Here is a 12906-nt window from a genome sequence, read left to right on the forward strand (position 1 = left end):
TCAGGACGTTGATTCCGTTTTTTTTTTGAATCGATCAACATGCGGAGGATTGGATCTTGAGCCTGCAGAGTGGACCAATTGCCGTCATCAGTAGTGATGCAAGTTGTTCGAACTTGCAAGGACCGTAACCAAGGACTGTAAATAGGTCCAATAACCTGTTGTTCTTTCATTTCCTCAAGGAGATCAAAAACTTTGTCGCGGTAATGGAATGGGACTCTGCGATGATTTTGTTTGATTGGATTCGAGTTCCCAGAGTCAATTACGTGTTTAGCTCCTGGATATCTCCCTAAGTCAGTAGAACTGGAGGAAAAGCGCTTTTGATAAGTTAGAAGAAAGCTTTTGAATACTCTCTGTTCTTTCGGATTTAATAACTCACATGAATTTTCAGATAGTTGAAGCAAAAATTTATGAATATTTGGGGAAAATCCAGAGATCCCAGAAAGATGTTGTTCAGGATTGACAGGAACAGTTTGATTGTTATCGGCTGTAAAATTTCCTGGGATCTCTGGAGTAGGGTTCTGGTGGACATCGAGAACGATAGGAATTGCCTGATTTCCTGGTATACAGTTTTGAAAGGTTCCATGGATATTATGAGTCATTGCGACAAGTTCGGCGTTCTTCCTCTCTCTCTTGTCGAATAACTTCTCTGATACTATTTACAGCGTCCCGTAATTGATTTTGGAATTCATTGCGAAGTTGATTGCCCAAATCTTCAATTTCTCGACAAGTCGGATTATGGTGGAGTATTTCGTCATCCAGTGGTGAATGAGGGTGATAGGGGGGGAACCAAAGGAGCATGACGCTCTTCCAAGGTGGCTCGTCTCCGCCTTCCTCTCCCCGACATAATTATTTAAATGAAGTGACTCACCAATAAAGGAGAAAAATAATTTTCCACCGCTTGACGTCACATTTAATAATTCCAAAAATCTGTTAACAGGAATCCAAAAGTAAATAGTCCAATTAATAGTGCCGGAAGGATAGATCGATTTTAAAAGATTAATTTTTTTCTGACAGTTGTACACTTCACTCCCTTTTTTTTTAGGCTCGTAGGTTTTAATTAAAACCACTTCTGACACCAATGTTATATCCAGCGGAGAATAAAGACGACACAGGTTGATAAATATTTGGGGCGGTTTATTAGTTACAAAGAGTATTACGATGTGACACGTCAGAGCTCCGAAGAGAGACACAAAAGACTAATGTCATATCCAAAAGACAGTCGTGATTCTCCCGAAGTTCAGATCATAGACAAATGAATGAGTCTTCGAAGGGGGATACGTAACAATATTATCTGCAATTTTTAATCACGGTTTCGAAATCTCTTTATGAGAGAAGGAGTCTTGTATGAAGAAGAGTTGGTATTTGCCGGGAGATTTTGCGGACGAATTGCTGCTGGACATTTCTGGAGTGATATTCCTGGAGTCGTTGGGCAGGATGACGAGGTTGATGTGTCGGAGATGATACTTTCCTTATTCTTTCTGACAATTTTTTTCGTCGATTTTGAGGGAGACTTATTGTCAGATTGTGTCATATCAGCGAATGTAAGACCACTGGCTTCGGTACCCCTGAGCTTCGAAGTAGAGCGAACCATAGGCGTCGTTTCATAGAGGATCTGATGAACGCTTTTTTCTGGAAGAATTACAGGTTTACGTCGGTTTTTCTGAATATCAGAGCTTGCCACTTCCCTCATGCTGTAGGCTCTTTCTAGACGATGTTTAGCTGTATCATAATTGTCAGCCCAAGCAAGTACGATGATGTCGAAGACTTCCCACGCAGGATCCACTATTTTCTCCTGCTTAATCCATTAATCCACGGACTCGTAATCCTTTGGAGATAGATATGAACATTTTCACACATTTTTTGATTCCAGCGTCATCCATTTTACAAGCACAGCATCTACTGGAAGTAATTCGTTTGGATTTGATTCACTGGCAGTTAATTGAACGACTGCATACTTCTTGGGTAGGGACGGCTTTTGAGACGACATATCAGCAGCTACGAATAAAAGAAAATCATGTAGAAAACATTAAGAAAGATATAGAGGATAAAAAGAATAAAGAGTGCGAGCTTTCCTCCGAATTCATGATCATATGAAATATAGGGAGTTAGTTTCTTATATTAGCGTCAACGATAGGCACTTTATAGCATAAATACAAATAATGAATTTACCGAGGAAAACGTTACAAGTCAATGACATCAATTTTTTCACTACACCAATGAAAAAATTCTTTAGAAATTATTCAGGGGGAAGAGATTAGAATGATATATCACACGTGAGATTGACGAAAAATGTTGATGCAATTTTTGATGTCCCTAATCTCACTACATCACTTGTAATTTCATTCTTTCAATCTACCCACAACAAAATAGTGTACATTCTCAAATTTAGCTTCATTGATTGAGATATGTGATTGAAAATATTTAGGGCACAAAATAACTTACAATTACACTTTGAGCATTCAATCGAAGCGAATATTATTTTGATCTAACCGCTATCACGTCACGATGCTCAACCGCATCACACTTCCCTCTCACTCGTACGTTCCTTCGACTTCAAAGAATTGCAATTTACAAAAAAAGTGACATTTATGAAATTGTAAAAAAAAGGAAAATATTATGCATAACTCTAATAAAACACTTTTTCTAAACGTAAAACGAGGAACACTTCTTTTGTTTCTCTCACTACGAATGTTTATCTATTACTCGCTGTGCTCAGGCTCTCCGAGGTCATCCTGTACAGCTCTTCGGTACCTTACGAAACGCTTTCGGAGAGAACCGTCAACAACCAAACATACACCCATACCAAATGAAAAATTCGCCGAAATTAAATATCGGATGATTGTCAGAAAAGAAGGTATGAGGAGTTATTTATCTTGAATGATTGAATGATTGAACTAAATAATTACATATGAACAAAAAATTCATTATCTACAATCACTCACCTGAAATATTGTTCCTTTCTCGTTGGTGTTTCATTGGACGTATTTCATTAATTTCCATTAATTTGAAGAAATATTCGTTAGTTATCCTCAAGTCACCAAAAAATCACAAATTATTTTTCACATACACAAAGATTTTTTTTTTATTGTTTGTCACTCATTTAGCATCAATCAATAGAACATTTCACGTGCCAGTTATTCATAAGTGTGTAAATATGAAACTGCACACTGATGATTTTCTCCACAAAAAAGAACACCCTTGTACATAATTTCCGATACTGAAACTAACTGGTGAGAATCGGCAAATTTTCCCAGTTTGATGAGACCAATATCAGCAGATAACGTCTGATAAACAAATAATGATTCTTCTGAAATGGCTTCACAACCGAGGAAAAATAAATTTTTGACCTCATTTTTTGCCTTATTTTTGATCAGTAGTTGATCTATAATCAATATTTTGCCACTCTTCAACTGAATACACCTATTAGGATGACACAATTTGAGTGTTGCATCACAAAATTTTAACTGAGAAATAGATTGAAAATTTTTAGAAACATAATTTCGGAGTTCCACATTTTTGTCAATGGCTACATCACTTAATACTTGAAGTTTTGTTACTTCCATTTTTGGACCGGACTCCATCTCGGATAGCCCATTAATAATTTGTGTTAACGATTTGTTGGATGATTTGGTCAGGTTTTTAAATATACTGATATAATTTTCTCCCCAAAAAGCGCTCATTTCACTGAGTGGTAGATTGAAATTTCTAACATCATCTGAAAGGTGGATTAAATTATGTAGACTTAAGACTTCGGACCGAGGACCATATAATGACGGAAGCAAGTTGAAAAATTTTCTCAACAAACCGTCTGCATAATCAATGTGTAATTTAATTAGTTCCTTGCTGTTGAGAATACGACATGCGACAAATATAAGTAAAAAATGATTGTAATAATTAACTTTGGCCAATCAATGGTGGGCACAATATTGGCCTAAAATAGGCGAACCGATGTTCGGCGAATCTATAATAGGTCAAATATCAGTGGAGAGTACGTTAACCGAGGCTCGACATACCTATAATAGGCCGATATTGGCCTAGAGTAGGTCATCCGAGTTTCTTCGATGAACCCATAATCGGCCAAATGATGGCCGTATCCGTTAGGTTGGCAAACCCGACGTGGGTGATTGCGTAAACAATGCTTATATATTTGCTTCACTTGCAAAATTATACCTCCAATATCAAATATAAGACTGAAAAGAAAGATCCAAGACAGACCCCCCACTCATAATCTCACTAGTGCCTCGATAAGTAACACACAGCGAATTGTGTGACCCGGTTGCCATGTGACTTTGCATCGAATGAAATCACTTATCGAAGTAATCCTTGCGTTATTTGGTACTCAATGCGTACATAAGACTAACTGTCGTATCGAAAAGGTTTGCATTTTATGTGTTGGTACAAACATAAACAATACAATCAACGAATTTTTACAGCCAGCAACAGCCGATGTTAGGCTGCGATAATCTCTCAAAATATCTCTAAAATACGAGCCGGTCTTCAGTATCAATTATCAGTGGTAATACCCCAAGACCTTCAAAATTATCGGATATTTCCCGAGAGTTTCGTTGCGTAGCAACGAGAGGGATAAGGTTCGCAGGTTAAAAAACCCGAGCGCGAAGCGCGAGGGTTTTTCTGCGAATCTTATCCCGATCGGTGCTACGCAGGGAAACTGGAGGGAAATATCCGATTAATTTTGAAGGTCGAGGGGTATTTGGCTGGATTATTTTTTTCATTCCAATTTCAAACAATTAAATGTGTGGCATTTCACGTCATATAGTATGGTTGTTCACTCGTAGTCGTGGCTTCTCCAGCGTATATTTTTTGTCTGCACAAAATGCAGAGAATTATTTCCAAATTGTGGCTTTTGTCTTCACTGTATTATTAGGAACATTTTAGAAAATTTTTTGATCAATAATCTCCAAGGATTCCCGTCCAAATCTGCTCATGTCGAGGTAAAGTCTTTGAACTTGATTTTTTGTAATGACAGTTTTGGGGTTTGAAACGCGTACAAATTGTTTATCGAATATTTTCATTGCTTAGCAACAAACAGGGAAATATCCGAAAAATATCCGAAGTAAAACTCTCTTACTTGTACCACGTGACGGGAAATGCCACCATTTGATTGGTTGAAATTGGGATGAAAAAAATAATCAGTAGTAATACCCCTCGACCTTCGAAATTATCGGATATTTCCCGAGAGTTTCGTTGCGTAGCAAGGAAATGGATAAGTTTTGCAGGTTAAAAATTCCGAGCGCGAAGGTTTTTCTGCGAAACTTATCCCAATCGGTGCTACGCAGGGAAACTGGAGGGAAATGTCCGATTACTTTTGAAGGTCGAGGGGTATTTAGCTGGATTATTTTTTTTCATTCCAATTTCAATCAATTAAATATGTGGCATTTCACGTCATATTGTACGGTTTTTCACTTGTAGTTGGGGCTTCCAGCGTATATTTTCTGTCTGCACAAAATGCAGAGAATTGTTTCCAAATTGTGGCTTTTGTCTTCACCGTATTATTAGGAACATTTTTAAAAATTTTTTTTATCAATAATATCCAAGGATTCTCCTCCAAATCGGCTCATGTCGGGGTAACGTTTTTGACCTTGGTTTTTTCTAATGACCGTTTTGAGGTTTCAAACGCGTATAAATTGTTTATCAGATATTTTCATTGCTTAGCAACAAACGGAAATATTTGAAAAATATCCGAAGTAAAACCGTTTTACTTGTACCACATGACGGAAAATGCCACTATTTAATTGGTTGAAATTAGGATGAAAAAAATAATCAGCACAATTTCACCATTTCTCAGCATAACAATATTGTCAAGTGAATTGCACGATAATGTCGAATCTTTAATTTTTATCTGACTAAAACATCTATAATTCTTTTCATTATACTCAATAATTTGAGGATTATCATCCAGAATACAGTCTGAAATAGAATTCTTACGTTTTATTTGTAAATAGTCAGCATCCTCGCGTACCGAAACTAGGTTCATAACTTGAGTCAGAGGTTTATCCTGCGACTTAATGAGTTTCCTGAATGTTCCAATATAGTTTTCGCACCATAACGCTGAAATTTCTGTCAAAGGTAGTTGAAAATTTTTATGTCATCAGGAACATAAATTGGATTATGGAGGCTCAATACCTGAGCATTTGGTCCGTACAGTTCACGCAGCATAAAAAAAAATTGGCCTAGTAAATACATAACATACTCTGAGGTTTTTTTATATAATATTAATATATGTTCAAAATCTCGCGGTCAAATTATGAATGACCACAACCAATCACCTTTGCCCACCATAACGAGAGGTCACGATCGTTTTCGAGAGCGCTACAGTGGTCGGTACATCATCGCAGATCAACAGGTTCAGACGCGTCACTCAACTTTCCGGAAATTCAACCGCAATTTAAGCGGAAACTCTACATCTTAAATCGGGTTAATTATCTGGCAATCTAACTTACAGTCCATTCATTAATTTAACCTTCGGAGTGCATTACATTTAGTTTTAAAATAAATCTGGTCAATCACCGAAACCTCGTATGCAAAATAACTTATCTCCCCGAACTTCCACACCCACCATCCCATCCGGCCCAACCATCCCACGGAACATCATAATTTAAACAATATATAGTATATTACGACACAAGGCCAGAAAATTGGATTTCCTGGCCGTGTGTCGTATACTATTTTTCTTGATCCCCACCCGAAAGTGCGGTAGACCAGAAATATCTTAATAGTTAATAAGTGGTAACGCAATCAACTGAAATAGTATATTTGTAAATTCGTCGTTTGGCTTTTGTTATTGATTGAGCGCCTGCGCGGGATGTTCATGTGTACGGTTATACCATATAATCACACCTCGTGAAGACTAGATTTTTTCTGTTTCGATATTGACAACAACATTCTCTCGCCAGTTACATGGGGGCCCGCCCGACTTTTGCAAAACCGAGGTTTTTGCTGGTCGGGGCGGGCGAAAAGTGAGAACTGCATTCAAAAAATTTCATATAATTGCTGCAGAAAAAGTGAAATCCAGAAAATGACTATTTATAAATATGTATGATTTTTTCATTTATTTTGCCGATTATTCTCCTTATCACAATCACATCGAGAAATATTAAAAATACAATGGTTGAAAGTACAGTCCTCAAATCTTAAATAATGCCTTTTCAGGGCTAAACTTGTTTCAAGCTGATTATTATAAACTTGATTGCTTATTATTTTCCCAGACGTCGAAGGTAGAATGATCGGTGGTTCCTCAAAATTCAGTTCCCTTGGTTGTTCATCAGTCATTAGTTCCTTACCGCCGGGTTCATTTTGATTCAAGCATGTTGTTGAGCTTCTCTCATTGTGACTTCGCAAGCCCAAATCTTCAATATTCTTCCTTATCTTACATGGAGGTGGATCGTCAATGGACTGATTCTTAAACTTCAATTTAATTGGTGGTTTGTTAAGGAATGATGTTCCAGTCTTGAATCGATTTTCTTTGAACACTGGTACAGTAAGGGGCTTGTGGTTTGCTGTTCTAAAACCGCTCTGCTCACAGTTCCACCTGAAAAAGAATTTTGTTACGCATGGAAAATGGCATATACAGTCATTTTATCAGTAAAATAAAAATAGTTTTTTTGCTTACATGGAACTGGGAAATCTTCGTCAAAATCTGACCAATTGAAATCATCATCAAATGTTTCCCTCTCACGCTCCACAGGTACCTACAGGTACCTACCTGCCTTTTAGTTAATAGTTTTGGTTGAAGATCGGCGTTGACATTTTGAACGACACCATCATAAATTAATTGTCTATTGTGCATAGAGTTTTCGACGTAACCTTGTGCAATTATATCAGAACGCCATCTCCCCAGCTATTTAATCATTTGCATGTTTGCACCAGAATCGGAAAGGAGTGTCGCTGAGGCCCTGCGGAAGCAGTGGCCAGTATATCTCCTGGCATCTGGTAGTTGGAGATAAGAAGCAATCTTCTCTAGTATTTGTCCTATTTTATGTCTCCCAATCACTTGGCGAATACATTTTCCTTCTCTATACTCAATGAAAAATCTGTTGCTGAATTTTTCTGGTGGTCTCAGTGAGATATACTTTTTAACAGTGTCGTAGAAGAGACTGCCAATGAGGAATTGCCCAGCATAATCATTCTTGTTTTTTCCAATCGATACCAGAAAACGATTACTGCCCAAGTCCTCCACATCTTCGACCGTAAGGTTGGCGATTTCATCCCAACGTAGGCAACCACCAATTCCAAATATCATTACGACCTGCCAGGAAAAGAACATGCAATCAAACAAAGAATAATATATACAATATCGGTCTTGAAAGCGGAATGTAAATTAAAATAATTAATACCTTCGTGGCGAAATATTCATCCGGAGCGTTCATAAATTGCACAATCTGATTCCACCGCAGGACGAAAGCTTTTTTCGGTTTGTAACCCTTGGCGTTGTTTTTTATAAGACTTTTCAAGTTCAAATAATTGCTAATATTGATGTTGTCATTCGTATTTAACGTTGTTCGCAGCATACTCCATATGCTCCATAACGTTGGTGGTTTGAGTTTGGTTTTAAGGTCTTCAAAATAAACGATCAAGTTATTTTCCTCGGAGCTGGACAATGCATTTTCATTTTCTTCACGCCACTCTTTGTAAGTGTTGTAGACCAATGTGTATCGCCCGGAAGATTTCTTGGGTAGGGTTTCAGATTTTACAATAATTTTGGCTTCTTCATCAAAACTTAAATATTTCCTCCTCGTCCGCAGATCCATCAGATGAAGAATCATCCATTTTAGCACTGGGTCACTCTCTTCGTTCAGAGGCAGTCGACAAGGTTTTGGAAAAATCCGAGAAACGAATTTTTTAAAACTAATTATCGTTCAACCAAACTTTCAAACTTGTAAAATCACAGCACTGATAACCTGTCACATTTGTGTACAGTCCTCGCCTGGAGAGAAAACATATGAATAACGCGCGCCACAAAAGGCGTTGTTCCCGGAGCAAAATTGCGCCGGGAAGACCGCACTTTCGGGTCGGAGATCAAGAAAATAATATTTTTCATTTTCTTTGCTGTTACAAGACATGTGTTTTACATTTTCTCCGTTTCCTCCATTCTTAATTTATATATTCAAGCCATTTTAAAGTTCTATTCATTTATTAATTTTGCCGGGTTCCTTCTACATTCTCCCTGATCCCACATTGCACTGCTCGATTTTCCCTTCTCTGTGTGCTCCTTCCTACTTCAGTTTGTCGTCTCGCTCACTTCACTAATCACCCATCGAATCTTTTCGCCTCCTTTTCCGTTCTTCCTCCTTTCGCTTTAGTATTTTTTCCACTTTAAGCAGTCTCTTGCACCAGGTCCCATTTGGTTCATCCTTCAGCGCTTTCACCTGTCTCGCCAACCTATCCTCCTTATTCTCCTCCAAGCAGGCTCTCCACCATTCGCACCTCTTCCTTCCGACTTTTTCTTGGACTTTTTTACAGGCGATGACATGCGTCATCGATTTCGCTTCCACTCCGCAAGCTCTGCAGCGTTGATTGATGGAGCCCTTTTCCCTTATCTTGTAACGTTTCTACATCTCCGGCTTGCTCATACTGTCTTCAGTGATAATTTTAGATTCACGTATTTTCCTTGCATTTTCGTAATGTGTTTCCATCTCCTAAAGCCCCATATCTCCACTCCGGCCAAAACCGTTGTTTTCACTGTGCTCTCCATTAGATCTAGTTGTCTATATAGGTCCTCCACCTAGGCTCTCCTCGTCTCACCCTATACCTTGTTTACTCGCTGTGTACCTTTTTCCGCTAACTTCTTCGTGTGTGTGGTGAATTGGTTCCTTGTCGTGAAACACACTCCCAGGTATTTGCAATCCTTTATTACTTTTAGCGTCTCCCCCTTGTACTTCCATTCTTCTTTTTTCCTTTTCCCTCCATTCCTATCCACCATTATTTTTGTTTTTTCAATACTCAGTTCCATCATGTTTTCGTCTGCCCACTCCGTTGTTTTTAGCATTTTCTGTAGATCCCTGCTCTCCTCTGCTACCAATGCTGCGTCATCTGCAAACAGTGTCGCATAAACCTTACTTCTTTCGTGGTGTCTAATCACCGAGCCTCCTTCGTCTCTTTTACTTAGCTGCTCCTCCAGGTTGGTGATGTACATGTTAAAGAGAATGAGGCTCAAGGGACACCTTTGCCTAACCCTTGCCATGTCCTTTTTGTTGTATGGTTCTTCGTTATCACTTTACTTCTCGTGTCTTTGTATATTAGTTTGGTCATCGTTAGAAACTTGGCTCCTACTTCCATTTTTTTCTTTTTTTCTCATAGTTTTCCTCTGTTGACCTTATGGAATGCTGCCTTAAAAACTATGAATGCCGCATGCAATTTTCCTCTTTTCACCGTCAGCTTATTTCTCATCAGCGTGTTTAATACCATGATGCCCTCCGTTGTGCTCCTTCCTTTCCTGAATCCTATCTGTGCCTCCCTTGATTTATTTTTGTTGTCTAATCACTGCCCCAGTCTTTTCGCCATGATCGTTGCCAATATTTTAGAGCCTATGTTAAGGAGCGAGATGCCTCTATAGTTTTTTGCTTCATTCGGGTCCCCTATTTTATGTATTGGGTAGATTATCGCCGTCCTTCAGTGCTCAATTATTTTCTTCTCCTTCTACAGCTGTTTCGCTATTTCTATTAGCTCTTTCTTGCCGGTCTCCCTGGGTAGATTCTTCAGGAATTCTGCCTGAATCTGGTCCTCTCCCACGACTTTCCCATTCCTCATATGTCCTAGCGCTTGTTTCACCCCTTCATTCCCGATTTGTGCGTCCCATTCCCTGGTTTGCTCTTCCTGCTCCACTCCTTTGTCTCCTCTTTCCTCTCTTCCGTCTCCAGGATGTCTGGCCTCTTTTTCGTTTCCTTGTGCCTCTTCTTCTTCTACCTTTATCTCTTTACTCCTATTCTCCTCCCCGGGTTCTTCCTCTACCTCCAATAATTGCTTAAAGTGTTTCATTCAGTCTTCTCTGATCGTGTTTGTGCTCATTTCCTTGATTTTTTTCTGTATCAGGACATGGCTTTCCACCAATTTGTTAGGCTCCTGCTAGCTGTTACCGCTTTTTCTTTTTCCTCTAGTCATCCCCTGATCAATTTTTCTTTCAGTATATTCAGCGCCTTTTTAGACTTCCTGAAGACAAAAAGGCGCTGCAAGACGTAGTGCATCTTATTATGCCAGTTTCTTTTTGTGTGGAAGATCTTGAGTTTTTTAAATAGCTCCCTTCGCTTCTGCCTATATTCTCCATGAGTCCATGATTCAGTTCTTTCTTTCCCTTTTTTCACCTTCCCTCCTTTTATCATCGCCACTTTCGCCGCTGTCTCCTTGATGGTCTTTCTGGGGATTTCAGCATCATCTTCAGGAAGAACATCAGCAATTTTTCGAATTGCCACTCTGCCCGCTACTGTACGCAATTCAACTAAATTTAAAAAGTCAGCTCTGATAAGCACAGAGTATTTCATCAACGCATCTTCTACTATATGGAATTTTATCTAGTGATCTTGTTGGTCGATTGTTATGGCAGTCTCAAATCATCAGAATGTACAATTATTGCTCGCGCCTAATCCATCGAATTTTCTGTTTTGTCCTAATAGAGGAGATCCTAGTTTTAAAAATGCGTTCCTACTTATTAGACTTAACTCGCTCCCTGTGTAGATGATGGCTAAATATTTATCGTTCCCGATTTCCACATCCTTCAGCTGCTTCTTGGTACGTGGAACTATACGTAGGATGTTTTCTTCGACTCTGGATTCTCTTGACATCTCATTGCGATATGGGGGAATTCATTGCAATTAAAACACTCCACCCCTTTGGTCTTATCAGGGCATTCTCTACTGATATGATCCCGCTTACCACAATTGAAACAAGTTTTAGTGTTAACACCTCTTATAAAATCACTTGGTCGTGTTACTTTTTGAAGTGAAACTTCTTTGCGCTCGTTGGGCTGTAAATCCAATATCGTATGTAACGAAAAAGCGACACGAAAAGGGAGGGGATAGCGCGCGTGGTGGGGCAGTCGGACGGAAAGAGACATGGCAGAGAAACGAAAACGCGATAGATTCGAAGTAAGAAAATGGCTCATTTTGTTAATATGATGAACAATACTAATAAAACCTTTTTATTAAAATATCGGGATAATTCACTGGGAATTACGAATCCAGTGGCATCAAATTCTTTTTATACATTTGAAAATCATGAAATCTCCGGTCTAACTTATGCTCCAGTAAAATTCCCGAATTTTAAGCGGTACGAAAATGAGAATTTCGTAATTGATTTAAATATATACTCTAATATGAATATTGGAGATCAATTTGCTTGATTTTTCAATGAAATTGTAAATTTCCTGACTTTTTGTCCTAAATGGGCTTCGGTGTCGCCGTTCCCCGAATTCAAAAATGCATTGACAGTAATTTCCTTGTTTTCTGTTAATTTTCAGGGAAATATGGAACAGAAATTGACTATTCTATTTTGTTTCTCCACGCGATTTCCCCGACTTTTCAATGACAAAATGTTCTGAAATCTTCCTGCGTGGCTCAATAAAAAATTCCGAAAATTATCACAAAAAATTCAGACAAAATTTTTTAACAATCTATGGCTAAGAAGTTTCACTTCTGTCGTGCACAAATTTTATACACATATTTTTTTCTATCGTTGATCTTCACAGTTCTCGTGTTTTGTTTCATTTCGTCCTTCATGGCCTCATAATTTCGTAACAGCTCCTTGAGATTACGAATTGATCTCGCCCCATACATTACATTTTTATTGACGGGATCGTCTGGAATACCCGTCACGATGTATTGAATGACGGACCGCACGTCAAATTTGCCTTGGGTTGCGATATCCATCATTCTATAAATATAAGTTGGAAGGATT

General features: G+C 38.5%; 1 protein-coding gene and 1 pseudogene across 1 annotated transcript in view; one reads left to right on the forward strand and one right to left on the reverse strand.

The window, feature by feature from the left end:
• The window catches only part of LOC135161900 (LIM and SH3 domain protein Lasp), a 93365-nt gene that overhangs the window by 17745 nt on the left and 62714 nt on the right, over positions 1–12906 (forward strand). The window lies entirely within an intron of this gene.
• LOC135161370 (uncharacterized) lies at positions 6504–12059 on the reverse strand (annotated as a pseudogene).

The sequence above is a fragment of the Diachasmimorpha longicaudata genome, chromosome 4 (assembly GCF_034640455.1).
Source record: "Diachasmimorpha longicaudata isolate KC_UGA_2023 chromosome 4, iyDiaLong2, whole genome shotgun sequence".
In the NCBI taxonomy this organism is placed as follows: Eukaryota; Metazoa; Arthropoda; class Insecta; order Hymenoptera; family Braconidae; genus Diachasmimorpha; species Diachasmimorpha longicaudata.